The following is a 25,890-nucleotide window of genomic DNA, read 5'->3' as shown; positions in this document are numbered from 1 at the left end:
TTATCACCCCAGCTGGGGAAAAAGCTATTTCCATAAAAACAATACTTAGTTTAACTGGAAGTCAGAATTACTCAATGGACAAATCCCATAGCTTGGAGGGGTACAGTTACAGAACAGGGTCCTTTCATTTCTCAGATGTTTTGAAAGAAGGCCAATAAAATAAATAGGAAATGTTCCAGCTCCTCTCCACCCTCTTCTATGCCTGCTGATCATGATGCTGGGCAGTCTCTGCAGACCTGAGCCCCACCACTCCATCACACCACCACTCATGTTCTTGCGCCAACACCATCCCTACAGACACGACGATGATTTCAGAAGAGTCCTCTACCACCACGGCTCCTCCTGCCCTGGGGCTGCTGATGAGAAGTGAGATCCATGCATTGCAATTGCTGACCCATTTCTGTAGACCTTGTGGACATGGCTTTGCTATCCCCTGTGTCTGTTCATCCTCCCTTGTTGGCAGCAGGCTTGGTGCAGGTAACTCAATCCCAAACAGTGTTTTTAAGCATTGTTAGTTTTTGCATGCTTTCCACATGCCTAATTATGGTGGAGCAGCAAGGTAGCCAGGTATATGTTTCAGGCTTTTAATGGCTTAGCATGGAAGAGGGATCACATGCTTGTTTTGCAGGGAGCTGAATGGAGATTATCAGGTACATTCAAGCACCAAGGGGCTAAAGACAAAGCATCAAGTGGTCTTCAGTCTTCCTTCACAAAAAGTCCATCTTGCGATTGAGCTGAACTCACCCAAAGGAAAAGGAAATTACAAACAATGACAGAACTGTTATTTTTTCACACTTTTGGCTCCAGTCTTACCAAGCACCCCAGCCTCCAAACCACAAAGCTACTGAAGCCCCAAACTATTGCTGAAATCAATCAAAAAGTGTCAGGCACCTCTCCGTGGCTCCAGTCCTGGATGACTTCTTCTCCAATGCAACAAGGGAAACTGGAAGAGACAGGCTGGTTAGAAGGTTCCTGGGGATGAGGGCTCTTATTTAGCAGCTTTGAAAAATCCTTTTGCACTCTTCTGTACTGAAATCACTCAATCATTAGCCATCCCCCTTGAGTACAGAGAGACCTTACCTGCTTCAAAGCCACCAGCTCACAGAACAAAACAAGACAGAGAGAGACATGGAGAGGTTGATTCCCCACCCCCACCCCCCCCCCCCCCCGCCACTCCCCCCTGCTGAGACCTGTATCCATATGACACTCATAAGGTTCCGCAATGAATTCACCAAAAGAAACAAAGAGAGTGCAAAATCACTTTCATAAAGTCTGGAAAAAATAATCCATCAAACTTCTAGAGTACATCAGGTTAAGGAAGAGACATCTGGCTTTTATTATGTTTTATAATGCTGATAGCAAATAAGGGTATTAGAGTTAATTTACTTACTTAGAGAGAAATTACTCAATCACAGAAGCTGTGATTGTGACTGCATGCTAAAAGAGCTTCAAAATTTTCTCCATTCTCCTCTGGGAGTGAAACAGGGCCAATGACAAAGCAATGTTAATTTTCCACAGAGGTATTTCCCCACAGGAATCAAACATTAGAGTAAACCCACCAAGAATAAGTCCTTCCCAGACAGCCTGGCTGTATAGGAAGACGTATTATTTAGTGGTGTAGGTGTAACCGGAGGCTGAGAACAAGACTCTGTTGTGGTAGTGACATAATTTAAGCAAATGGAAATATCCTGCCAAAGAGGTTGAAATGTTAACAGGTGAGGCAAAAGAAAAAGGGAAGAGAGGCAATTGTTTTGAAGGAATTATAGACTCAGAGATGTTGCTTGGAAGGACCCTCTGGGGATCTCTAATCCAAAACTAAACTGTCACCTGCATGAGGTCACATCCACTGCTGAGGATCCTCTCAGGGATCCGTTCCAGGGCTCATCATCCTCCTGGTGAAGAATTTGTTTCTAAAGGCCATCCTGAAATAGTGGCCACTGTCCTTTGTAATTCTACTATTTCTAAGAAAGGCTTGGCTCCATCGTCTTCATAACTCTTCTTCAAGCTGCTGTAGGCTAGCAGCAAACCTGACATTTGTTTCAGGACCATTTGCAAAATTCACCAAAAAGAAAAAGGCAAAAAGACATAGTCTTCTCCAGAGAGGCTTTTCAGCCTAAAAAGAGCTAAACTGCATGCTGCAGAAGTGCAGAAAGGCAGCAATGATTTCTTTCAGAGTTAGGAGTTAGCAAATCAATGTCACTGTCAACCCAGCCTAAAAAGAAAACAAAAAGAGAACTCAAAATCTTTAATGATATCCAGGTGGGAAGCAAAGCATGTGTCCAGAGGCCATGCTTGATAGCCTCCAGGCTCTTGGCAGAGCAAGATTTACCTTGTGATGATGGAGCACACATTCAGGCATCCTCGCTGGGAAATGCCCCCTGTACAGCTAGTACCTTGACAGCCCATCAGCACGGGCTTGCATTTCTCTATGTCTTAGTTATCCTAGAAAAAAAAAAACACCACAAAACAAACAGTTCTTTTTCTATAACAGAAGGGTTTTAGAGTATTAGAAAGGAGGGAGAGCTGGGAAGATGTAAGCTGTCGTGGAAATCAGGTTCCCTTGGGGGTCATTACATCCCTAATGGCACCTGATAGCTCCAAGGAAGCTTTCAAGTGCCCTTTCAGCACACCTCCTGTCCATGGACACATCCATCCTAGCACACACATCAGGTACCTCTGCTATTAGTTTAAATGCATGGATTCCCCCCCCCCCTCCCCCCCCCCCCCCCATTTTAAGGAAGCAATAAATAACTTTTACCTCATTTTTGAGCAACACACCTGAGATTTCCAGAACAGTGCTTGTAGATATGATTTCTAGGGATGGGGTTTTTGTTTTATTTTGGTTGGTTGGTTGTTTTTTGTGGGGTTTTTGTTTTTTGTTTTTTGTTTGATTGTTTGGGTTGTTTTTTTTTTTTGTTTGTTTGGTTTTTTTCAGTTTTCTGGTTTACTTTTGGTGGAAAAATAATGCTGCTGCCACCAGTTGGAGCTTTTTGGAAATAGCATTAAAAAGTTTTCTTCACAAAGCTACTCATACTTTTATTCCTACTCATTGTGGTTAGCTGAAAAATATTAAAAACCCAGCTAGCTTCTTGAAAGCACAGAATAAAATGATGTGGGATCTAATGAATTTTGCTTGAGCTGGATCCTTCAGTGCCAGTAACTTAGCAGAAGTTAAATAAAATCCATTCTCAGCCATAATTTCAACAGTTAAAACAGGAGTTATGAGCAAGTGGAAGTTTAGAGAGTCAAAAGTGGCCTGAAGAATTTGCTCCTATCCATAATTTAAAAATAAAAGAAAATCAAACCTGGAGAAACAGGTTAAATAAAATGCAGGATTGTCCCTTACATGATTAATGTATTGATTGAAAGGGAAAAGCTGTGAATTTGAGAGCGATCAGCAATATAGCTGGGGAGGCGGAAATTGTTTTTCATGGAGCTGAGCAAGAGTTTTCTGGGTTTTTAAAGGCTTGCTTCCAACTGCAGTCAGAGAAGCCCCTGAAAATCCTGATCCAGAAAAAAAAAACAGTGAATCTCACTTAGATTTTCTACAATGGATTTACAGCACCAATAACTGAGGAGCAGTGCTGGAAGAGGCAAGTCAGCCCCAAACCTCAACCAAGCCTCCAGGCAAGGTGATTTATGCTCAGAGAAGCTGAGCTTTCATATGGATGTTCTTGGCTAGTTTGCAGTAATACCACTCAAAGATAATTTTTTTTAATTTAATCCATGCCACATGAGGCAGTGGCGGTGCTGACCTATGGCTTTTAAGCCCAACACCTTCTCTGTTCTGGCTAAAGGAACTACTTACTGTCTGTCCTCTGATAACCCCCCTGACATAACTCAGCTGGGTTTAATATCTTCTGCTGGTGTTTAATGACAAAAATGCAGAATTGGCAGGTCACATTAACATCTAGAAATGAGCACCCTGTGCAAGATTTCCACTGCCTTTTTGGCCTTGAAAACATTCAGTTCAGGGAGACCCGCAAATCCCAGCCGTGTTCGCCACAGCAGATTTATAGGTTGTCTCCAGAGGAGCACTACCCCTGCTCCACCTATACTATCCAATTACCTGAGGCTTTTAAAACAGCACAGGGTTGTCTCTAAAAGTATTCTTGTGCCACAAACCCCTTTCCCAAATCACATTGTCCTGGGTTCAGCAGTAGCGGTCATTTTTTTCCTTCTTGGTAGCTGGTGCAGTGCTATGTTTTTGACTTTTGGCCTGGGAACAGAGCTGATAACACCGATGTTTTTAGTTGTTGCTGAGTAATGTTTACTCTGACCAAGGACTTTTTGAGTCTCATGCTCTGCCAGGGAGGAAGGGAAGCTGGGAGGAAGCAGAGACAGGACACCTGACCCAAACTAGCCAAAGAGGTTTTCCATACCACAGCACGTTATGCCCAGTACATAAACTGGGGGTAGTTACCCATAAGGGACTGATCGCTGTTCGGGTCGGGCTGTGTATCAGTTGGTGGGTGGTGAGCAGTTGTATTCTCTTCCCTTGTTATTTCCCTTATCATTATTATTATTGGTGGTATCAGTAGTATTTTGTGTCATACCTTAGTTACTGGGCTGTTCTTATCTCAGCCTGTGGGAGTTACATTCTTTTGATTCTCCTCCCCATCCCTCCAGGAGCAGGGATAGGCAGGGGGAGGAGTGAGCGAGTGGCTCTGAGCTACTGGCTGTGCTTAAACCACAACAAACATTCATATATCTTATTTGATTCAGTCACAGTGCTGTCATACACTGTATTTTGCCAGGCTAGGATTTAAGAAACCATTCTCTATTTTAAATATGCTTGGGTTTCTACCAGCTCAAAGCAAATTTGGTTTTTCCAAGCCAGAGCCATCACTGTCTTTTGTTCCTTACTTTAAGTATTGCTAAAGAAAACTACAGCCCTGGTAATCTAATTTCTGCCCTTTAAAACCTTCATCCATTTGGATCCAGCTTTGTTACTAAACTGCAGCTTTGCTTGCTCAGCTTAGCAGGAGAGGGGACAGAAGCACTCAGAAGCATAATAGGCACATTGATATATGAAGCAAGAAGGGGGGGGGGGAAGAAAATATTAAACTATGGTCAGAAAGACCAGAAATCCTTTGATAAAGAGAAATTGTTGTGGTTTAAACCCAACCACAAACCTCGTTCACTCACTCCCCCCCTTCTTGCCCTCCCCCTGCTCCTGGAGGGATGGAGAGGAGAATCGAAAAGAATGCAACTCCCAGGGGTTGAGATAAGAACAGTTTAGTAACTAAGGTATAACACAAATCACTACTGCTACCACCAATAATAATAATGATAAAGGAAATAACAAGGGAAGAGAATACAACACCTCAGCACCAGCCAACAGATAACTCGCCCCACTTCCCCCAGCCGAGTACCGACTGATACCTCGTCCAACCCTGCAGTCTCCCTAGCCCTTCCGGGTAACTCCCAGTTACATCCTGGGCATGATGTGCTGTGGTATGGAATACCTCTTTGGCTAGCTTGGGTCAGGTGTCCTGTCTCTGCTTCCTCCCAGCCTCCCCTCCTCCCTGGCAGAGCATGAGGCTCAGAAAGGCCAGACCAAACATTTGAGCAGCAACTAAAAACAGCGGTGTTATCAGCACTGTTCCCAGGCCAAAAAAGCAAAACATAGCACTGCACTAGCTATTAAGAAGGAGAAAAATAACTGCTACTGCTGAACCCAGGACAGTAACATTGCCTGGAAGAGGAGGCACACATGCCAGCGGACAGGCATTCCCTGCTGAGTGTGTGGTGGAGAAGAATCCTGGTCTCACCTGCCCCTTGCCGCCACAGGATTTATCACGCCACTCTTCAAAACCCCAGCAATGATGGATTCAGTGTGCTGATGGGAAAGCAGCAACACTACTGCAGTAACCGGCAATGACAGGGCCTGTGAAGTGCTGGGAGTGCGTGGGGGCTGGATGCATTTGCTGCTAAAGGGACAGGTTTTATCTCAAACAGAAATTTAGACTAATCTGGGCTTTTAAAGAGAAATGTATTTGGGAGAAGCCTTGCTAAGCACACAGGTGGTTGGGGGGTTTTGGCGGAGGGATGCTCAGCATTTTTGGGGAAGGGGGGGATGCCTGCTGCTCACAGGATGGTCCTTGCAGGTCACTGGGAGGGCAGCTGAGGGGACATGACTGGCTCTGCCATACCTGGCCTGCAGATAACACCAAACAAGAGACATCTGTGTGCAGAGCTTCCCCACTCCAAGCAGGGATGCACACCTGGGAGCAGATGGTAGCAGGGAGATAAGCTGCTGACACCCTTTCAAAAGGGAGCACAGACATAGCTTTTCAAAGATTAGGTTTCCTTAAGCATGCAAAGAGCTGTCTTTCTCTAAGAGCTATGATGGTTTGAAGTCCATTATCTCCCCATCCCTCCCCACCCCTCTTATTCCAGCTCAGCCAATATCTGAAGGAGGAACAGAAAGGAATTAAAGTGATAAAAATTGCTATAAAATGTTTAATATCTATAAATCAAGTCTACAGCTTCAGCACTTCCATTTGCCTTTCCCTTGCAAAGATTACACTTCTCAGGCACATAATAACTTGCAATCTCATCCATCCTGCTTGCTATCAATAAAATCAGTAATTAATTCTGGAAATGAGCAGGCATAGCTATACTTCAAGCAGGCAGGTGAGTGGCCATCCAGCAACAACAAAATGAGCCTCAACTCAACCACAGAAAGTAATATACTTATCTTCCCCTCCCACTGCAGATATAAGTAAAACTATCAGTAAAAATGGGTCGGATCCAAAATGATAAGGAGCTATGTTACTGACAATGGGACCTGAGCTGTGAAAGCTTTTCAATGTCCAAGAAGAGCCAGTCAGGCAGCTTACGTATTCACATATTGCCTAGCTGCTGTGGGAACTATTATATTAAGGTCTATAAACATCCTGGGCTTTATCTGGGGCTGCAGGGGGGAAGGTGGAGGAAAGGACTGAGGGAACTACATGCAGTAATTGCCTTTGTCAGGATGCCTGGTGCCCATGGCAAGAGAATGTGCTTGTTCCCTTTGGGCACAGCCTCCTCCTGTTCTTGCTGCTCTCTGTAGCATTGCACAGCATCCCAAGATAAGATTTTGCCTTTCTACACAGATGTTTTTTTCAGCTGGAGCAACAGAATTGTCCAGGATCAAGCAAACACCTTGTTTCAGTGCTGCTTTTCCAGCTTTGGCTGGATGGGAGTCACCAGTTCTGGTGGTGAGGACCTGCCTTTCCTCCAGCTCATCATCCTTTCGTCTTCCCCTCCCTGGGATGCTTTCCCCCCAGTCTCACACTCCAGCAACTCTCAAGGTCATTCCCAGTTAGCATCTTACACCGATAGGGAAGAAAAGAGGCTACAATGCCTTTTGCCTTTGCATTCCCCCCTGGGGAACCTTTGGGCTTTAATCACAGCTCTTTGCTCCATCTTTTCCATCCACAGTTGTACCACACCCAGCGTAGCGGAGTCTGGATTTGGGGTCCCAGATGCGACAGTGAGATACACAAGTGTCCCAGGCTAACAACAGGAACTTGGATGCAGCCACTGTGCCCAGCACTTGCCAAGTATTTATATATACATACTTAAAAAAAAAATAAAAATCACCTTTTCTTTTGTAAAGGTAAGCACAGAAGAAAAATGTGAGAGAAACATTTGGTGAAACATGGTAGCCAAGTTCTGCTGCTGTGCTGGAGGATATCAAGGAAAATCAAAACAATAGTCTGGGAGGGACAATGGCAAGGGTGGAAGGATAAGGATGCAGTTCTCCATGTCACAGGAAGGCTTTGGTTTAACTTAAGCAGGGATCTTTTGGAGACAAACCCATAATCCCACTTCTGTGAAGGCCTCCAAAACTCAAGCATCTCCCTTTGGTGCCAATCCATGTCCCCTTGGGGGTGGGTGACATGGTCGGTTTGACCCTACGCACCAGTTCACATCCCTGCCCACCATCGCGAGGTTTCAGTTCTTCACTGAATTTTTGTTGTCTTTTTGGACCTCTGACAATGTGATGTTTGCATATTACGTTGCTTGTGCAAGTCTTTACTTGGGACTCATCCATCATTTTCTTAGTTAAAACAGAGCAGCTTGTCCAGAGGAAGTCATTTGTCTCTCACAAGACTCACCCTCCCACCCCTGCCAACCACTATGTTGCAGTGCAAGTGAATCCATTAGCTTCCCTAGAAAATGCATCATCTGACATTAGGACTAAACTTCAGACTAACAAACCCCTCGAGAGGACATGAAAGAGCCAACTCTGTCACCCTGCTCAGTGCTCAAGTCAAAGCCTAACCTCTCCTTCCATTAAATCTTCAGCATCTATGTTAAAGGGAAAATAATGCAAATTGGCAGCAACACTACATTTGGTGACCAGAGTCAGCGCCCTGATTTCCAACCTCCCAAGCAGGTTCCTGGATCTTTTTGAAGCCCATCTCTGGAGCTGCTGCCTCTCCTTGCTCCCTTCTTGCTCTTCACAAAGGAAAGAGGGAAGGAAATGTCTCTTGGAGGTGAATGGCTGAAACAACCCAGAAATAAACTCTCCAAGCAGTAAGGAGCTTGTGCTAGGAAACAGCTACATGTTGAAATTTGGGTCTAGGAAGTTTTCATTCATATCAGTTTTAGTTTCATACCAATGAAAGAGAAAAACATTTAACTCTCAAATTCAATGATAATCTTTTGTTTTATTATTTGGGAGTTTTTATAATATTTAACAGCCAAAGAGGGTTAAAATTATTAAAAATCCAAAAAGCTAAAAAAAAATTTAAAAAAACAACAGAATAGATGTTCTGCTCACCAAAATTTTGGGGTTTTTTAGATAAGTTATTTTTTTTGTTTTGCTCAAGCAGCAAACTCCAAAAGGAATCATTCATATAAGGTCTAAATTAAAGAGAGGAAAGAGAAATGTCCTGGGTTCAGCAGTAGCAGTCATTTTTCTCCTTAGTAGCTGGTGCAGTGCTGTGTTTTTGACTTTCAGACTGGGAACAACACTGATAACACCGATGTTTTTAGTTGTTGCTAAGTAATATTTACTCTATCCAGCTCCCCACGTGCACCAACCCACCTCTCAGCTATTAACAAAAGGCGTCCTCCTGCTAAAGAGAGAAGATATAGGAGGTATAAGCCACAGGCCACCCTATGGTTTTACCTACGAGATCACGGAGAAGACATGAGGAAGTGGGATGGAAAAACTTACCTCAGTTCTGGAGGAACAGGTGTGTGAATTGAAGAGGAGAACAAAGGTCAAAGATGATCATCCCATGAAAGATGCACCTTCAGTTTCTGGTGAGCAGGTTCCCAGATGGAGTGGAAGAGCTGACTTTACTCCAGCTCCTGTGATAAAGCAGACTAATCTCTGTCTACCAGATGTAAGTGACCAATATTGTGATGACTGTTAGAGGGGCCCTGCATCCAGCCAGGTGGAGGTAGGGGACAATTGGATTTACTGGACTGTGTGGATCAGATGGCCTGGCACATCAGTCCCACAGAAGTATAAGGCTCTAGTAGATACCGGTGAACAGTGTACCCTGATGCCGTCAAGCTGTCAAGGGGTGGAACCCATCTGTATTTCTGGAGCGACAGGAGGATCCCAAGAGTTGACTGTACTGGAGGCTGAAATCAGCCTAATTGGGAGGAAAAGGCAAAAACACCCCATTGTGACTGGTCCAGAGGCTCCATGCATCCTCGGCATAGACTACCTCAGGAGAGGGTACTTCCAAGACCCAAAAGGGTACCAAGGGGCTTTTGGTATTGCTGCCACAACAGTGCGCCACAACAGTGCACTGGCAACAATATCATAACAACCGAGACTCCCTGATTCCCATCCATAAGCTGACCCGTAGACGGGAGAGTCAAGGAGTGATCAGTAGGACTCGCTCACCCTTTAATAGCCCCATATGGCCAGTGCGAAAGTCTAATGGAGAGTGGAGACTAACAGTAGACTATCGTGGCCTGAATGAAGTCACACCGCCATTGAGTGCTGCCATACAGGACATGCTAGAACTTCAGTATGAATTAGAGTCAAAGGCAACCAAGTGGTATGCCACGATTGATATTGCCAATGCATTTTTCTCAATTCCTTTGGCAGCAGAGTGCAGGCCACAGTTTGCTTTTACTTGGAGGGGTGTCCAGTTCACTTGGAACCGACTGCCCCAGGGGTGGAAACACAGCCCTACCATTTGCCATGGATTGATCCAGACTGCACTGGAACAGGGGCAAGCTCCAGAACACCTGCAATACATTGATGACATTATCGTGTGGGGCGATACAGCAGAAGAAGTCTTTGAGAAAGGGAGGAAAATAATCCAAATCCTGCTAAAAGCTGGTTTTGCCATAAAACGGAGTAAGGTCAAGGGACCTGCACAAGAGATTCAATTTTTGGGAATAAAGTGGCAAGATGGACATCGCCAGATCCCCACAGATGTGATCAACAAGATAACAGCAATGTCTCCACCAACTAATAAGAAAGAAACACAAGCTTTCTTGGGTGCTGTGGGGTTCTGGAGAATGCACATCCCAAATTACAGTTGGATTGTAAGCCCTCTCTATAATGTGACCCAGAAGAAAAGTGATTTTTAATGGGGTCCTGAGCAACAACAAGCCTTTGAGCAAATTAAACACAAGATAGTTCATGCAGTAGCCCTCGGATCAGTCCGGACCGGGCCAGATGTTAAAAATGTACTGTACACCGCAGCTGGGGAAAATGGTCCTACCTGGAGCCTCTGGGAGAAAGCTCCAGGGGAGACTCGAGGTCGACCCTTTGGTTTTTGGAGTCGGGGGTACAAAGGATCTGAGGCCAGCTATACCCCAACTGAGAAAGAGATACTGGCAGCCTATGAAGGGGTTCAAGCTGCTTGAGAAGTGGTTGGCACTGAAGCACAGCTCCTCCTGGCACCCCGGTTGCCCATGCTGGGCTGAATGTTCAAAAGCAGGGTTTCCTCTACACATAGAATCATAGAATCATAGAATAGTTAGGGTTGGAAAGGACCTCAAGATCATCTAGTTCCAAGCCCCTTGCCATGGGCAGGGACACCTCACACTAAACCATCCCACCCAAGGCTTCATCCAACCTGGCCTTGAGCACTGCCAGGGATGGAGCACTCACAACCTCCCTGGGCAACCCATTCCTGTGCCTCACCACCCTAACAGGAAAGAATTTCCTCCTTATATCCAATCTAAACTTCCCCTGTTTAAGTTTTAACCCATTACCCCTTGTCCTGTCACCACTGTCCCCGACGAAGAGACCCTCCCCAGCATCCCTATAGGCCCCCTTCAGGTACTGGAAGGCTGCTATGAGGTCTCCACGCAGCCTTCTCTTCTCCAGGCTGAACAGCCCCAACTTCCTCAGCCTATCTTCATATGGGAGGTGCTCCAGTCCCCTGATCATCCTCATGGCCCTCCTCTGGACTTGTTCCAACAGTTCCATGTCCTTTTTATGTTGAGGACACCAGAACTGCAAACAATACTCCAGGTGAGGTCTCACAAGAGCAGAGTAGAGGGGCAGGATCACCTCCTTCGATCTGCTGGTCAGACTCCTTTTGATGCAGCCCAGGATACGGTTGGCTTTCTGGGCTGCGAGCGCACACTGCTGGCTCATGTTCATTTTCTCATTGACCAGCACCCCCAAGTCCTTCTCTGCAGGGTTGCTCTGAATCTCTTCTTTGCCCAATCTGTAGCTGTGCCTGGGATTGATCTGACCCAGGTGTAGGATCTCGCACTTGTCGTGGTTGAACTTCATAAGGTTGGCATCAGCCCATCTCACAAGCTTGTCAAGGTCCCTCTGGATGGCATCCCTTCCCTCCAGCGTATCAACCAGACCACACAGCTTGGTGTCATCGGCAAACTTGCTGAGGGTGCACTCAATCCCACTGTCCATGTCAGCGATGAAGATGTTAAACAAGACTGGTTCCAACACTGATCCCTGAGGGACACCACTCGTTACTGGTCTCCAGGTGGACACTGAGCCATTGACCACAACCCTTTGTGTGTGGCCATCCAGCCAGTTCTTTATGCACCGAGTGGTCCATCCATCAAATTGATATCTCTCCAATTTAGAGAGAAGGATGTCGTGTGGGACAGTGTCGAACGCTTTGCACAAGTCCAGGTAGATGACATCAACTGTTTTATCCTTGTCCATCAATTCTGTAGCCCCATCATAGAAGGCCACCAAATTGGTCAGGCAGGATTTCCCCTTAGTGAAGCCATGCTGGCTGTCACCAAGCACCTTGTTGCTTTTCATGTGCCTTAGCATCATGAAACCGATGCTACATGGAGTAAGTGGGCTGCACTAATTACACAATGAGCTCGAATATGAGATCCCAGTCGTCCAGGAATTCTAGAAGTCATCATGGACTGGCCAGAGGGCAAAGATTTTGGAATGTTACCAGAGGAGGAGGTGATGCATGCTGAAGAGGCCCCACCATATAATAAACTGTCAGAAAGTGAAAAGCAATATGCATTGTTTACTGATGGGTCCTGCCATATTGTGGGAAAGCATCAGAAATGGAAGGCAGCTGTATGGAGTCCCCTATGACAAGTTGCATATACTGCTGAAGGAGAGGGTGAATCAAGTCAGTTTGCTGTGGTAAAAGCCATCCAGCTGGCCTTGGACATTGCTGAATGAGAAGTGGTCTGTACTTTATCTCTATACTGACTCATGGATAGTGTCAAGTGCCTTGTGGGGGTGGTTGCAGCAATGGAAGCAGAGCAACTGGCAACACAGAGGGAAACCCATCTGGGCTGCTGCACTGTGGAAAGATATCACTGCCCAGGTGCGGAACCTGGTGGTGAAGGTATGCCATGTAGACTCTCATGTACCTAAGAGTCAAGCCACTGAGGAATACTAGAACAACCAACAAGTGGATAAATCTGCTAAGATTGAAGTGGCTCAGATGGACTTAGATTGGCAATATCAGGATGTATTATTTTTGGCCTGATGGGCCTATAACAGGGCCATCAGGGCGGAGATGCAACTTATATATGAGCTTGTGATCGAGGGGTGGACTTAAGAATGGAGCCCAACATCATGGAGTGGATGAACTCATCAGCTTCATAGGTATTGGTCCATGCACTAAGGAATGATCTCTCTGTCTCTTTGTGTTTGTGTGTATGTGTATATATATATATATATATGAGATAAGAGTGATGGTATATTGAAAAATGTGGGATCTGAGCATGGCATGAATGGTATGGAATAAGGGGTGGATACGTTCCTGGGTTCAGCAGTAGCAGTCATTTTTCGCCTTCTTAGTAGCTGGTGCAGTGCTGTGTTTTTGACTTTCAGCCTGGGTGCGTGGGTAGGGAGGGAAGTGAGTGAGCGGCTGCATTTTTCTGGGTTGCCAGCTGGGCTTAAGCCACGAGATGAAACTTTGCCCCTCTATCTGATTAGGAAGTGAATGGTTTAGTATTATATGCATAGAATAAAAAAATAAGAGAAAAATAAAGAAGGTAAATTAAAAGTAAGGAAGATAAGTATGTCTCTAGCTAGTGTACCATAAGGCAATATAACAAGTTTCTAATATCCCTAATGAAAAGTGAGACATTTATGAAAGTTCATTCCTGGACTTTTTGGGATAGAGCCTTGAAAGCAAAGCCAGCTGAACTCCAGTGAGGTGGAGGACATCACTGCCTTGAGGCAGAGGCTGTAAAAGATTGACATTTATAGATGATGACTTTAGTTTTCTATGGCCTTGAGAGGATTAAGATGGGAGAGGAGTCCTGCCTCACCACTGGAGATATAAATCCTGGAGGGTCACTCTGTAGCCATCTGTCAAATGAGAGGAAGGGAGGAGGCAGAGTCATTTTCAGTAGTAAATTTTGGGAAGAACAAGAACTAATGGCCTAAAATTAAGAAATAAAAACATCAGGCTAAATAGTATGAAATGCTTTATAATGTTAAGGTCAGGCAGACAATGGAGAAACCTGTCAGGGGAGGTCAGGGGCTCTCCAATAACGGAGATGCTCACAGATGGACCAAGGAGCCATGAAACAGGGGCTTTGCTGAAATGCTCATCCCTCGAGCCCCTTGGATGGGGCTACCCCCACAGGGATGTGTGTGATCCCCAAGGTGACAGAGCTTTTGAGTAAATACAAAGTTTCTTTCAAGCTCTTTTCCTCTTTCCCATCCAGGAGCAAGGTGCAGGGGAGGGCAGGGGGGCTTGGCTGCAGCCCACTCCCCTTGGAGCAGGAGAAATCTGCCCCAGCTCTTCCCCTTTCCAAAGGAAAACAGAAGCTGCCTGAAGAGGTGGGATCATCTACATGGGGAAGGAAGAAAGAAGCTTCTCAGCAGAGCCCTCCTACCAGGAAATTGGGAGAGTGATGCAGCAAGCACAGGACGAGCCAGGGTGCCTGGGGGTCCATGCATATGCCAGCACAAGGCGATTTCTTAAGGCTGTCGGGTTGATTTCCTCACAGTTCCCCGCATGGACACCTGTGGTCTGTTATACCACACGTCATTATATTTTTGCAACTTATGGTGTCCATCATAACCCCCAGGCAATCACTGTGGAGCTATAATAAATTATACTCAGGCAGTTTATTATACACACTAAATTCTCTTCACTTGGTGGTCCAAGGGTGTACCTAATACATTTTATGCCTCTTCTGCTTGGATTTGTATCTTGGATCCATTTAATACCTTATAGCAAATGCTGAATAGGTGCTAAAAAACATGCATTGCACCAAGTATAATTATTTCCCATCACCTCCTATCCAGTGAGAGTCCACATAGCACTCTAATTTTTCTGCATTTCTAGAAAACCTGACCATGTTAGAAATACTAACTAGCAGAAGTGGGGAATGCCACTCTGACAGCCCAAAGCTCTCAGTAGAAAGTTGCTGGAGAGCTGACAGCAATTGGAGGGGAAGGAAGGAGATGCTGTTATAGCTAGCTGAGCTCATAGGTGGCATTTAGGAAAAGCCAAAACACTCCAATTGGAATATGACTGTGCAGAGGCCAGCACGCTTGTTTTTTAAAGTAAGGATAATGAACAAGTATAAGAAATTAAAATCCTGGCTATGGGTCTGGCCTGAAAAAGAGCACAGGAACACACATCTTCATCCTTATGTCTGCCCTCTCCTCTGAGAGTCTTTCCTGCTTTGACAAACATGTCCATAACACCTCCTGAAGTGAGCTGTTGAGGGCAAGGGGGTGTTTCTAATATATAAGGTGTAATTAAGTGCTGGTAACACATAGCAGAGGGCACAACTCAAAGAATCACAGACTCCTTCCTCCAAGTGCACTCTCCAGCACCATCAGAGAAGGTTTCCACAAGCCCACTTGAGACAGCATTCCACAAACATGTCCCTCCTTGCCAAGAAGCGAAGAGGAAGGATTTTTCCACAGCATTGCTGTCACTCAGGTATTTTGAGACACTGTTCCCAATTTTCTCCCTCCACTAACCAGGTCACAGAATCACAGAATCACAGAATCACAGAATCACAGGGTGGTCCAGGACAAAAGCCTGTGAAAAGATGTCTGGTCATGGTTTCTTGGTTGGGGAAGTCAAGGATACTATGGAGGATGCTGAAGGAGGAGGACAGGGAATGCAGAATTATTGCAGGAGTTCATGGGAAGCCGAGGGGAATCCAAAGAGGGTCAGATGGGATGTCAGGGAGGATTGTTGCAGCTGCTTTTGGACAAACCAAGAACACAGAGGGGGTGTCAGAGCACCGATGCCTTCAGCTTGGGTGTAGGTGTGGAAATGGCTGGTTTTACAGATGATAGAAGGGGAAAAAGCAAGCAGGGTGAGCATTAACCAGGAGGCTGAGGAGAAAGAACTTCAGAGGAACAGCACAGTCTGCTAGACTAAGGGGCAGCTCTTTCCTCTCCAAGAGCTTTGTTTCTGCCCAGCTCAGGAGGGAGGAGAGTTGGGCTACAGCTGCAACAGTAAATTTGAGTAACTTCTCAGGAAACAGCTTATTTAGATAGCACTGCCTATTCTTCAGAGGAGAGGATATTGCCTGTTACTGATTAATGGATTTTCCACAACTAATGATGTTTACAGGGATGGATACTCCAAAGTCTCCATACTATCTCCACTAATAGGATGGATTTTGCCGCCAAGAAACATGGCTTTTTCACGCACATGCCCCCCTATAGGAGATTGTAAAATATCTTCTCTGTTCTTAATGGAAAACTAAGCAGACATGACACATCTGTTTAGAAGACTTTTCTTATCTCAAGGATCAAAAAGAATTCCAGAGCTCAAAGACCAGAAACTGAGAGCAGTTCATTCACTGCCAACACATGCAGACTGGAGGAGTTCAGGTTGAACACAAGCTAAGGGTTGGAGTCTCTATCCACTGCATTAAATAGATTGTTTCCACTGGCTGCAGTAGGAACTTTAGACCTTGATTTCTCTACTCAATTTTGCAGTAAATAAAAGCTTCGAGCAGAACCCATTAAATCTGTTTTGATTTCTAGGCTCCAGTTCTTCCAGAAGTTAACTCTTCTAAAATTCAATATACACAAATGCTCTTTGTCTGGGTAGGAGAAGAATTGAAATCATCAGATGTTCATCTTAACCTTCTGAGTCAAGGATCTCCCTCTAATGGGGTCTGTGAATTTGCCACTCGGTCTGGAAAAGGCTTAAACAAAGCATTTCCAGAGATAATAAAGATTTTAAGGGGAAACAAACAAACATAAACAAAAAACCCCAAACAAGCAAACAAACAAACAAAAAAAAGGGCAAAAACCCCAAAACCAACTTTTCATGAACTTTGCCAAATTGTGGTGTCCAGATTCTGCTAAATTTTTGCACAACAGGAACCGATGCTCAGCCTTGCGTCCAGGTTCCCTTTGCAGCCTGGATCTGCAAAGCCATGCTGTTAGGAGCTGGTTTCACATAAGCAGTGTTTTCAGGTGTGAACTGAGTTAAAACAAACCCCTATCTCTGAAGGACCTGAGGGATCTGGGCTAAGCTTCTCCTCTCAGCTGCAAAGCAGAAATTAAGTCACCAAGTCTCAACCATCCCTACAAATGTGCCTTTGGCAGAGTCCAGCCTCCCACCTCTGCTTCCACAGCCCAGAACAGGAAGCATCTCTCTGCTTAGTATTTTTACACACAGTAATACTCAGCCAAACCTCCTTTTTACAAATCACAGTCACTCAGAAAGAAAGCAAACAAAACTTAATAGCTGCTACCTTGACATATTCAACTTCATATTCCAAAACAGGGTAGGTCCATAACTCAGAATTGTTGGCTCTAGGAATCTTTATCATGGCTGGATTTTTGCTGCATCTGGTTTGAGTAAGTTTTTATAATGTCATTTCTGATCAAGGTAGTTTTCAGTAACTACTTTCAGCATATTACAGGTCAAGGTTAAGAGGGAAAGGGAAATTGCGAAGGGGAGGTGCTGTTGCTGCTCTTTGAGGTGGTAAGGGCTGCAAGAGGAAGGACTTGTTCAGAAATTAAAAGTGTGGCTGTAATTCAGAAGAGCTGTTACAAGGAAAAGGAAAAGTAGCATTTGGGACACCATTAGCAAATTGCAACAATGTGCAGCTGTCTGGAAATGAACTGAATGCCAGCTTTAAAACCGAGTAGCGAATTGATTTCAAATCATTAGCTATTTGGCCCAGCCTATTACAACGAAGGCTGGTTGTCCTGTGGAACTACACTGTGCATTTGGAAAGCAGTTTAACTGAGTCTGGAAAAATCTTACAAACCAGGATCTGTCTCCCAACAGAGTCAAAACTTATAAAACTTTCTGCTTATGCTGGGCAGTTTGAGAGCAGTCCTGCTGTGTCGAGTAGTAACTCAAACTACATTCGGCTCTGCAGCAACATCCTCTCCAAGTTCACAGGACCCATGTGAAGAAGCTCAGCTTGTAGCTGGTAGGGGGACCAAAAGGGGTGACAGAGGCTTTGCAAAGCAAAAAGATACTTCTCCTCACTCACAAATATGTGGAACGAATGGATCATCTGTCCAAGCTAAATCCCCGGGCGTCCTGGGTTCAGCAGTAGCAGTCATTTTTCTCCTTAGTAGCTGGTGCAGTGCTATGTTTTTGACTTTCAGCCTGGGAACAGCGCTAATAACATTGATGTTTTTAGTTGTTGCTAAGTAATGTTTAAGCTGACCAAGGACTTTTTGAGTCTCATGCTCTGCCAGGGAGGAGGGGAAGCTGGGAGGAAGCACAGACAGGACATGTGACCCAAACTAACCAAAGAGGTATTCCATACCACAGCACGTCATGCCCAGTATACAAACTGAGGGCCATTACCCAGAAGGGATAGATCGCTGCTCGGGTTGGACTGTGTATCAGTCGGCAGGTGGTGAGCGGTTGTTTTCTCTTCCCTTGTTATTTTCCTTATCATTATTATTACAATGCTGATTTATTGGCTCTCAAAGTTGTTGCTCTTGATCTCGGAGTTTCATCATGTCGTACCTTACTTACAGCCGGTACTTGCTGTTTTAATGCTTATCGGTTGGGGGGCCTGGGCTAAGGTTCTTGTTTGACTGTACTTTCTGGTAATGACTTGTAATACAATAGACTCATTGATCATAAAACTGATCTGGCTTGCGTTCCCAGTGTGGTCACCACCTCTATACTTTAGGAGGTATATAATAGAAGTGCTTAGCAATTGCACATCTTTTTTCCCCTCCTTGGGTGGTCAACCTATGAAGGAGACATTCCCTTACCTTCCCAGCCCCCCCCCCCCCCCCCCCCAGACTATTTACATCATCATTTGAGAGTTCTGAAGGTTATGAATGGCCTTTAGGTACCCTTGAGACCTGCCTGCTGACTGTGATGGGGATCAGCATGTTGGTACACATACAGAGTGTGTTTTACACGTGACCATTTCATCTGATCTTGAATGTTAAGCAGTCAGGTTTGGGTCTTGTCTAGTGTTAGATGATGATATAAGAGGACCAGGAGATTTTCCCCAAGGCTGAACAGTCATGAGTGGCAGGGTGTGTAGGATAGTATTGGCAAGTATCTAGGCCAGTGGACCCCTCCAGTGCTTTGGAACTTCACCACTGAACAAGTGCAAAATCCAGAAAAAATAGTAAAACACTTAAATAAGGTGTGTTGTTATCCTGGTCATACCAGAGAGGGACAAATCATGGCAACGTGCTGGGGCTTGGCCTATGCTTACAGAGCCCTGTTCAATGCTATCTAGCACCTTCAAAAGGAAAAAAATGTCTCTGGATCTGATGGCAAAGCAGCAGACAGTGCAGCTACTCCAACTCCAAATACAGCAGCTCCACCAACCCTAGTGACAAGTACAGCAGCTACTCTGACCACAACAGGTAACGCAGCTACTCCAACTCCAAGTACAGCAACTACACCAACCACAGTGACAAGTACAGCAGCTATTCCAACTCCGATCGCAACACACAGCTGTCATGGTTTAAACTCTGTCAGCCACACAGTCTTGCTCACTCACTCCCCTCCCTCTTTCCTCCCCCCAGCTCCCAGAGGGATGGGGAGGAGAATTGAAAGAACATAACTCCCACTGGTTGAGATAAGAACAGTCCAGTAACTAAGGTATAACACAAATCACTACTACTACCACCAATAATAATAATGATAAGAGAAACAACAAGGGAAGAGAATACGATACCACCTGCCGAAACAAGCCTGACCGAGCAGAGAGTGCCCTTCCGGGTAACTCCCAGTTACCTCCCGGGCATGACATGCTGTGGTATGGAATACCTCTTTGGCTAGTTTGGGTCAGGTGTCCCGTCTCTGCTTTCTCCCAGCTTCCCCTCCTCCCTGGCAGAACATAAGACTCACAAAGTCCTATGGCCAGTCTAAACATTTGAGCAGTAACTAAAAACATTGGTGTTATCAGCTCTGTTCCCAGGCCGAAAGTCAAAAACACAGCACTGCACCAGCTACTAAGAAGGAGAAAAAATGACTGCTACTGCTAAACCCAGGACAACAGCACAGATACTCCAGCTCCAAGCACAGCAACTGCACCAACCCCAGTGACAACTACAGCAGCTACCCAAACGCTGACAACAGATACTACAGCCACTCCAACCACAGTGATAATCACTGCAGCTAAACCAGAGGACAAATTCATGCCAATATTGGTTGCCACTGTATGCAAGGAGAAAATCAAAAAAAGAGGCAAGAAAGATGAAGAAGCAAGATGAAGAAACAATGTACTCGCCACCGGGACAACATCTCATCAAGATTTATTATTATGTGAATCAGAGGAAGAAGAAGAAGAGATGACTTCTTGACCTCGGACCTCAACTGAGCTACAGAAGATGGAAATAGATTTTACCCGTCAACCAGGAGAGCACATCATCACCTGGTTGCTCCGATGCTGGGACAATGGGGCCGACAGTCACAAAGTAGAAGGTAGGGAAGCTAAGCAGCTGGAAACACTTGCTAGGGAAGGAGGAATATACAAAGCAATTGCAAAAGAGACACAGTCCCCCAGCCTTTGGAGGCGTCTCTTGGCAGCTCTGAAAGAAAGGTTTCCATAAAAGGATGATGTTATGAGTCATTCGGCCAAGTGGACTACTCTAGACAAAGGCATCCAGTCTCTGAGGGAATCAGCCATCGTAGAGATGATCTATCACAGGCCGGATGCTGGGAATGCACCCATAGATCCAGATGAAGTCGAATGTACACGACTCATGTGGCGGAAATTTACACAGAATACACTGTCATCATATGCCCATTCATTGGCAGCAGTAACCTAGAATGACATAGTACCACTAACAGTGGATGAAATGATTCATAAACTCTGAGAGTTTGAAGACAACCTCACCCCTTCCATCATCTCAGCTGTGGAAAAACCGTCCCAGGAGTTCAAACAATTGAAAGATGATCTATCCGATATATCAAGCTCCTGAGACAAGGGGGGGTCACAAAATCACAAAATGGAATATATAAACATTTAAAATCAGTTTTAAGTAATGTTAAGTTTGATGGCTTTGTAACAGTATCAATGGAAAATTACTGAGGTGCACGATACACAGGGAAAAAAGGTAGAGTACAGCTAGAGAACATACTTTTCAAAAAGACTTTAGATAGCAATGGTAATATATAAAGTGTTGCAAAAGAATTTGCAAAAGGACAGAAAAAGGGGGGATTTGAGACAAGGAGGGGCACAAAATTACAAAATGGAATATGTAAACCTTTAGAATCAGTTTTAAGCAATGTTAAGTTTGATGGCTTTGTAACAGTAGCAATGGAAAATTACTGAGGTGCATGATACACAGAAAAAAAAGGTAGAGTACAGCTAGAGAACATACTGAGAATTCTTGTACAAGATAAATCATTATAGTTGACATAGTTTTAAGAAAAACAGTCTAGAAGAACAAGACACAGGGATGAGGAGTATCTGGGAATGGCAGGTGTCCAGGACAGGCTACAGTTAAACCAACTGATAAGTACAAGGACAGGAGGATTATTATGTCTCCTGTGATAACAAACCAATTAAGCTGGTATGAGCATCTACTGCGCATGCTTCAAAGGCTGCCAAAAGTGATGAAGATTGTTGGAAGAAGTAAACGACCCTCTGGCACCACCACAACAATTCTGTACGCATGCGGGGAACTTTCTGGAAAAGGATGTAATGTATGTATGCCCAGGGACTATATAAGGATGGCTTGTGTAGCAACACAGGGACACACGTTAGGAGGAGCTATTCCCTGTGTCTCCTGGCGCCCCAATAAAGAATACCTGCTTTTCAGCTTGAAAACTTTGTTGGCAAGTTTGTTCCTGGAGTTTTCTCCGAATCAGGTGGAACCCATTTATATTTCTGGAGTGACAGGAGGATCCACGAGTTGACTGTACTGGAGGCTGAAATCAGCTTGACTGGGAGGAAGTGGCAAAAGCACCCCATTGTGACTGGTCGAGAGGCTCCATGCATCCTTGGCATCCAAAAGGGTACCAAGGGGCTTTTGGTATATCTGCTTTGGAGAAAGAGGAAACTGAGAAATTGTCCACCTTGCTTGGTCTCTCAGAGGATACTTCTGTTGTGGGGTTGCTGAAGGTCGAAGAACAAGTGCCAATCACGACCACAACAATGTACTGGCAGCATTCCCATCCATAAGCTGATCCATAGACTGGAGAGACAAGGAGTGATCAGCATGACCTGCTCACCCTTTAATAGCCCCATATGGCCAGTGCAAAAGACTAGCGGAGAGTGGAGAGTAACAGTAGACTATTGTGGCCTGAATGAGGTCACACCACCCTTGAGTGCTGCCATACCAGACATGCTAGAACTTCAGTATGAACTGGAGTCAAAGCAGCCAAGTGGTATGCCACACTTGATATTGCCAATGCATTTTTCTCAATCCCTTTGGCAGCAGAGTGAAGGCCACAGTTCGCTTTTAGTTTGAGGAGCGTCCAGTACACTTGGAACTGACTGTCCCCGGAGTGTGTGGGGCAATAAAACAGAAGAAGTTTTTGAGAAAGGGAGGAAAATAATCCAAATCCTGCTAAAAGCTGGTTTTGCCATAAAATGGAGTAACGTCAAGTGACCTGCTGTCATGGTTTAAACCCAACCACAAAAGCTCGTTCACTCACTCCCCCCCCCTTTTCTTTTTTTCCCTCTTTCTTTCCTTCCCCCCCCCCCCCCCCCCCCCCCGGTTCCCGGAGGGATGGGGAGGAGAATCAAGAGAATGTAACTCCCACGGGTTGAGATAAGAACAGCCCAGTAACTAAGGTATAACACAAATCACTACTGCTACCACCAATGATAATATTGCTAAGAGAAAATAACAAGAGAAGAGAATACGATACTACCGCCGAACGAGTTCAACCCCCCCGAAGAGAGAGACTGTGCCCTTCCGGGTAACTCCCAGTTACATCCTGGGCATGACGTGATGTGGTATGGAATACCTCTTTGGCTAGTTTGGGTCAGGTGTCCTGTCTCTGCTTCCTCCCGGCCTCCCCTCGTCCCCGGCAGAGCATGAGACTCACAAAGTCCTTGGCCAGAATAAACATTACTTAGCAACAATTAAAAACAATCGGTGTTATCAGCTCTCTTCCCAGGCTGGAAGTCAAAACACAGAGCTTGCACCAGTTACTAAGAAGGAGCAAAACGGCTACTGTTTTTTTTTTTTAACCCAGGACACTGCACAGGAGATTCAATTTTTGGGAATAAAATGGCAAGATGCACGTCACCAGATCACCACAGATGTGATCACCAGAAACCAGCAATGTCTCCACCAACTAACAAGAAAGAAACACAAGCTTTCTTAGGTGTTGTGGGGTTCTGGAGAATGCAAATCCCAAATTACAGTTATCATAGAATCATAGAATCATAGAATAGTTAGGGTTGGAAAGGACCTCAAGATAGTTCCAACCCCCCTTCCATGGGCAGGGACACCTCACACTAAACCATCCCACACAAGGCTTCATCCAACTTGGCCTTGAACACCGCCAGGGATGGAGCACTCACAACCTCCCTGGGCAGTTGGACTGTATGTCCTCTCTATCACATGACCCGGAAGAAGAATGCTGCATCAAAAGGAGCATGAACAGCAGGTCGAAGGAGGTGATCCTGCCCCTCTACTCTGCTCTTGTGAGGCCTCTCTTGGAGTATTGTGTTGATGCAAGGAATAGTAATGGACTAATGAAGGAGTTAAGAGTTTTCTTCAAACTATACACTGTCTTAGAATAGGGAACAGGTATGTTCTTGTTCTTGCCACTTAAACTATAACCCAGAATAGAATAGATAGCCAAAACACATTGTTTAAAATCAAAGACCCTTTTCCCTCAAGAAGATGAATGTCTGACAGGAATTTGTTTTAACTAGTTTCTATAAGACTTGAGGTTGCCAGCTGGGGAAACTGTGCCATGGGTGAAGAGTGCACCATGAGGAAGACTGCTTACTTCATCTTGAAGACCCCTGCCCACAGCCATCAGAGGGCAGTGCGCAAGTGCCAAAAGGGAGGAGACTTATGATAATAAGTACCTAAACAAATTATAATATCCCCACCGACCTCTCGGGAACCTAATGAATATGTATGTTTGTGTATAATAAATATCCAGCTTGTTGAGCTCTCGGTGTGCAAGTTAGGAGGAGCGATCCCGCTCGCACCCGGCACCACAATAAACATACCTGCTTTATAACTCTTTGTGAGTTATGAAATTCTGTTCTGTAAATCAATTTGGCACCCCAGATGGGACCCTCTCTGTCCGGCTGCAGGACCTGTTGAGGATGGGACTCCTCAGGTGTGGAGGATTGGCTTGTCGAAAAAGGTCAAAAGGTCACGTTCCCATCAACGAGCTGAAACAAGACATCTGTGTAGAACATGGTGCAAACCTCTCACGCCAGATAATGAGGAAATGAAGGACACCGGCAAACAGCAACATACTATGACCAATCACAGCCAAGGCCACTAAGTGATAAGTGCATGAGAAGGAGGATGGTGGGGGGGTGCACGGTGTAGCTGCAAAAATGTAGAAGCTATAAACCAATGATCTTGTAACATGTAAAAGCTATAAGCCAATGACCTTGTAACATGTAAAAGCTATAAGCCAATGATCTCTCTGTAACCAAACTATAAACATGCAAGCAAGGTATATAAGTATCCATCTGCTTAGCAATAAATGAGACTTGTTGGTCATCATCTGATGAGCTCGTCTCCCGGCGATTCCCACAAATGGTGACCCTGACGTGATCCCTCAAACACCACGGTGGGACGACGTAAGTTCTGCTCGGGTCCTGATCGCAGCCACAGGACGGTCAAAGCGCCAAGATCTCAGGATTTTAAGTGCCGGACCCTGGGTGACCGTATAGACGAGCCCGGCCGATACGCGCCGCCGAAACCTGAAGGGGCTGCAACAAGCGCGCTAAAGGTATGGAAAGGCAAGCGGCGTATGATTTATTTACTGCCTTCTTACAAAAGCGGCAGGTTAAAGGGATCGACCTGCAGAAAGACCTGCAGGGACTGTTAGCTTATGGACAGACTAAGGGATGTTTTGTTAACCCTCACACTGTCCATGAATTAGCAGAATGGCGAGATAAGACTTGGCAAGCTATATATAATACCCTGTTAAAACAAAAGGCTGGGAAGACAGCAGGGATCGGGAAAGCTCCGAAGAACGCAGCCACAGAAGGCAGTGACACTGTGAAACATTTGTTGGTCATTTGGAGAACTATTTTAGAGATGTTAAAGTCAAAGTTAGGTAAATTATGGCGGGTGGTACATAATGAACTTTTACAATATCAGGCAGAAAAGAAAGCTGCCGAGCAGGCACTCACGGCTCAGGCAAAAAACAGAAGTTATGAAATTGACTGATTGACTGGCCTTCCTCCATTCCAATGCCATCTGCTTTTTCACAAGTAATGTTGCCATCTCCACAAAATGCAGATGACACCGGAGCAAGCCCCTCAGTTTCAGAACCAACAGCTCCCCCCACCACTACGACTCTAAAATCAGAAAAGCCCTCTGTTAACCCTCTTTCAAGCAATGAGCCTATCCCTGGGGCAGAAAGTGACCTAGTGGAGGCCATAGCTAAAGAAAGAAGGGAGGCTTGGGCAGCAGTGGCTAAGGACAGCCTTGAAAAGGGGGACGATGAGGTGGCGACCTCGTTGGCATGCCCGGTGACTTTTCAGCAACACCAGGGTGGTTTGATGGCAACTGTTACCCCTTTAGATTGGAAACTGTTATCACAATTACGAGCGACGGCCAGTCAATTTGGAGTCACCAGTGAGCCGGTAAAGCAGATGTTAGATTATATCTGGACTGCTCATATCTTGCTACCATCCGATTGCAAGAGTATTGCTAAGCTTATATTCTCACAACATCAGCAGTTGCTTTTTAACGCTCATTGGCAAAATCTGGCTCATGGATTCGTAGCTATACAAAGACAACCTGGGGATCCCCTTTACGGGGTAACCCTGGATGAGTTAATGGGTACAGGACTGTTTTTTAGAACCGAGGCACAAGCTTTATTAGGACCCGATAAGTGTAGAGCAGCTATGAATTTG

General features: G+C 45.2%; 1 long non-coding RNA gene across 4 annotated transcripts in view; it reads right to left on the bottom strand.

Moving 5' to 3' along the window:
- Positions 1-572: 572 nt before the first annotated feature.
- The window catches only part of LOC136004179 (uncharacterized), a 60,735-nt gene continuing 35,417 nt past the window's right edge, over positions 573-25,890 (bottom strand). For 2 of the 4 annotated variants that reach the window (XR_010608252.1, XR_010608250.1), the window contains exons 4-5: positions 2,330-2,442; positions 1,215-2,212 (exon numbers count right to left, since the gene is read on the bottom strand). This is a non-coding gene — a long non-coding RNA (uncharacterized LOC136004179). Of the gene's footprint in view, positions 944-1,214; positions 2,213-2,329; positions 2,443-25,890 lie in introns of those variants that run through there. The other 2 variants (XR_010608253.1, XR_010608251.1) reach the window with 2 other exon arrangements.

Source organism: Lathamus discolor, chromosome W (assembly GCF_037157495.1).
Source record: "Lathamus discolor isolate bLatDis1 chromosome W, bLatDis1.hap1, whole genome shotgun sequence".
In the NCBI taxonomy this organism is placed as follows: Eukaryota; Metazoa; Chordata; class Aves; order Psittaciformes; family Psittacidae; genus Lathamus; species Lathamus discolor.
Note: the sequence above shows the minus strand (reverse complement) of the source record. Positions and strands in the feature narration are given on the sequence as shown.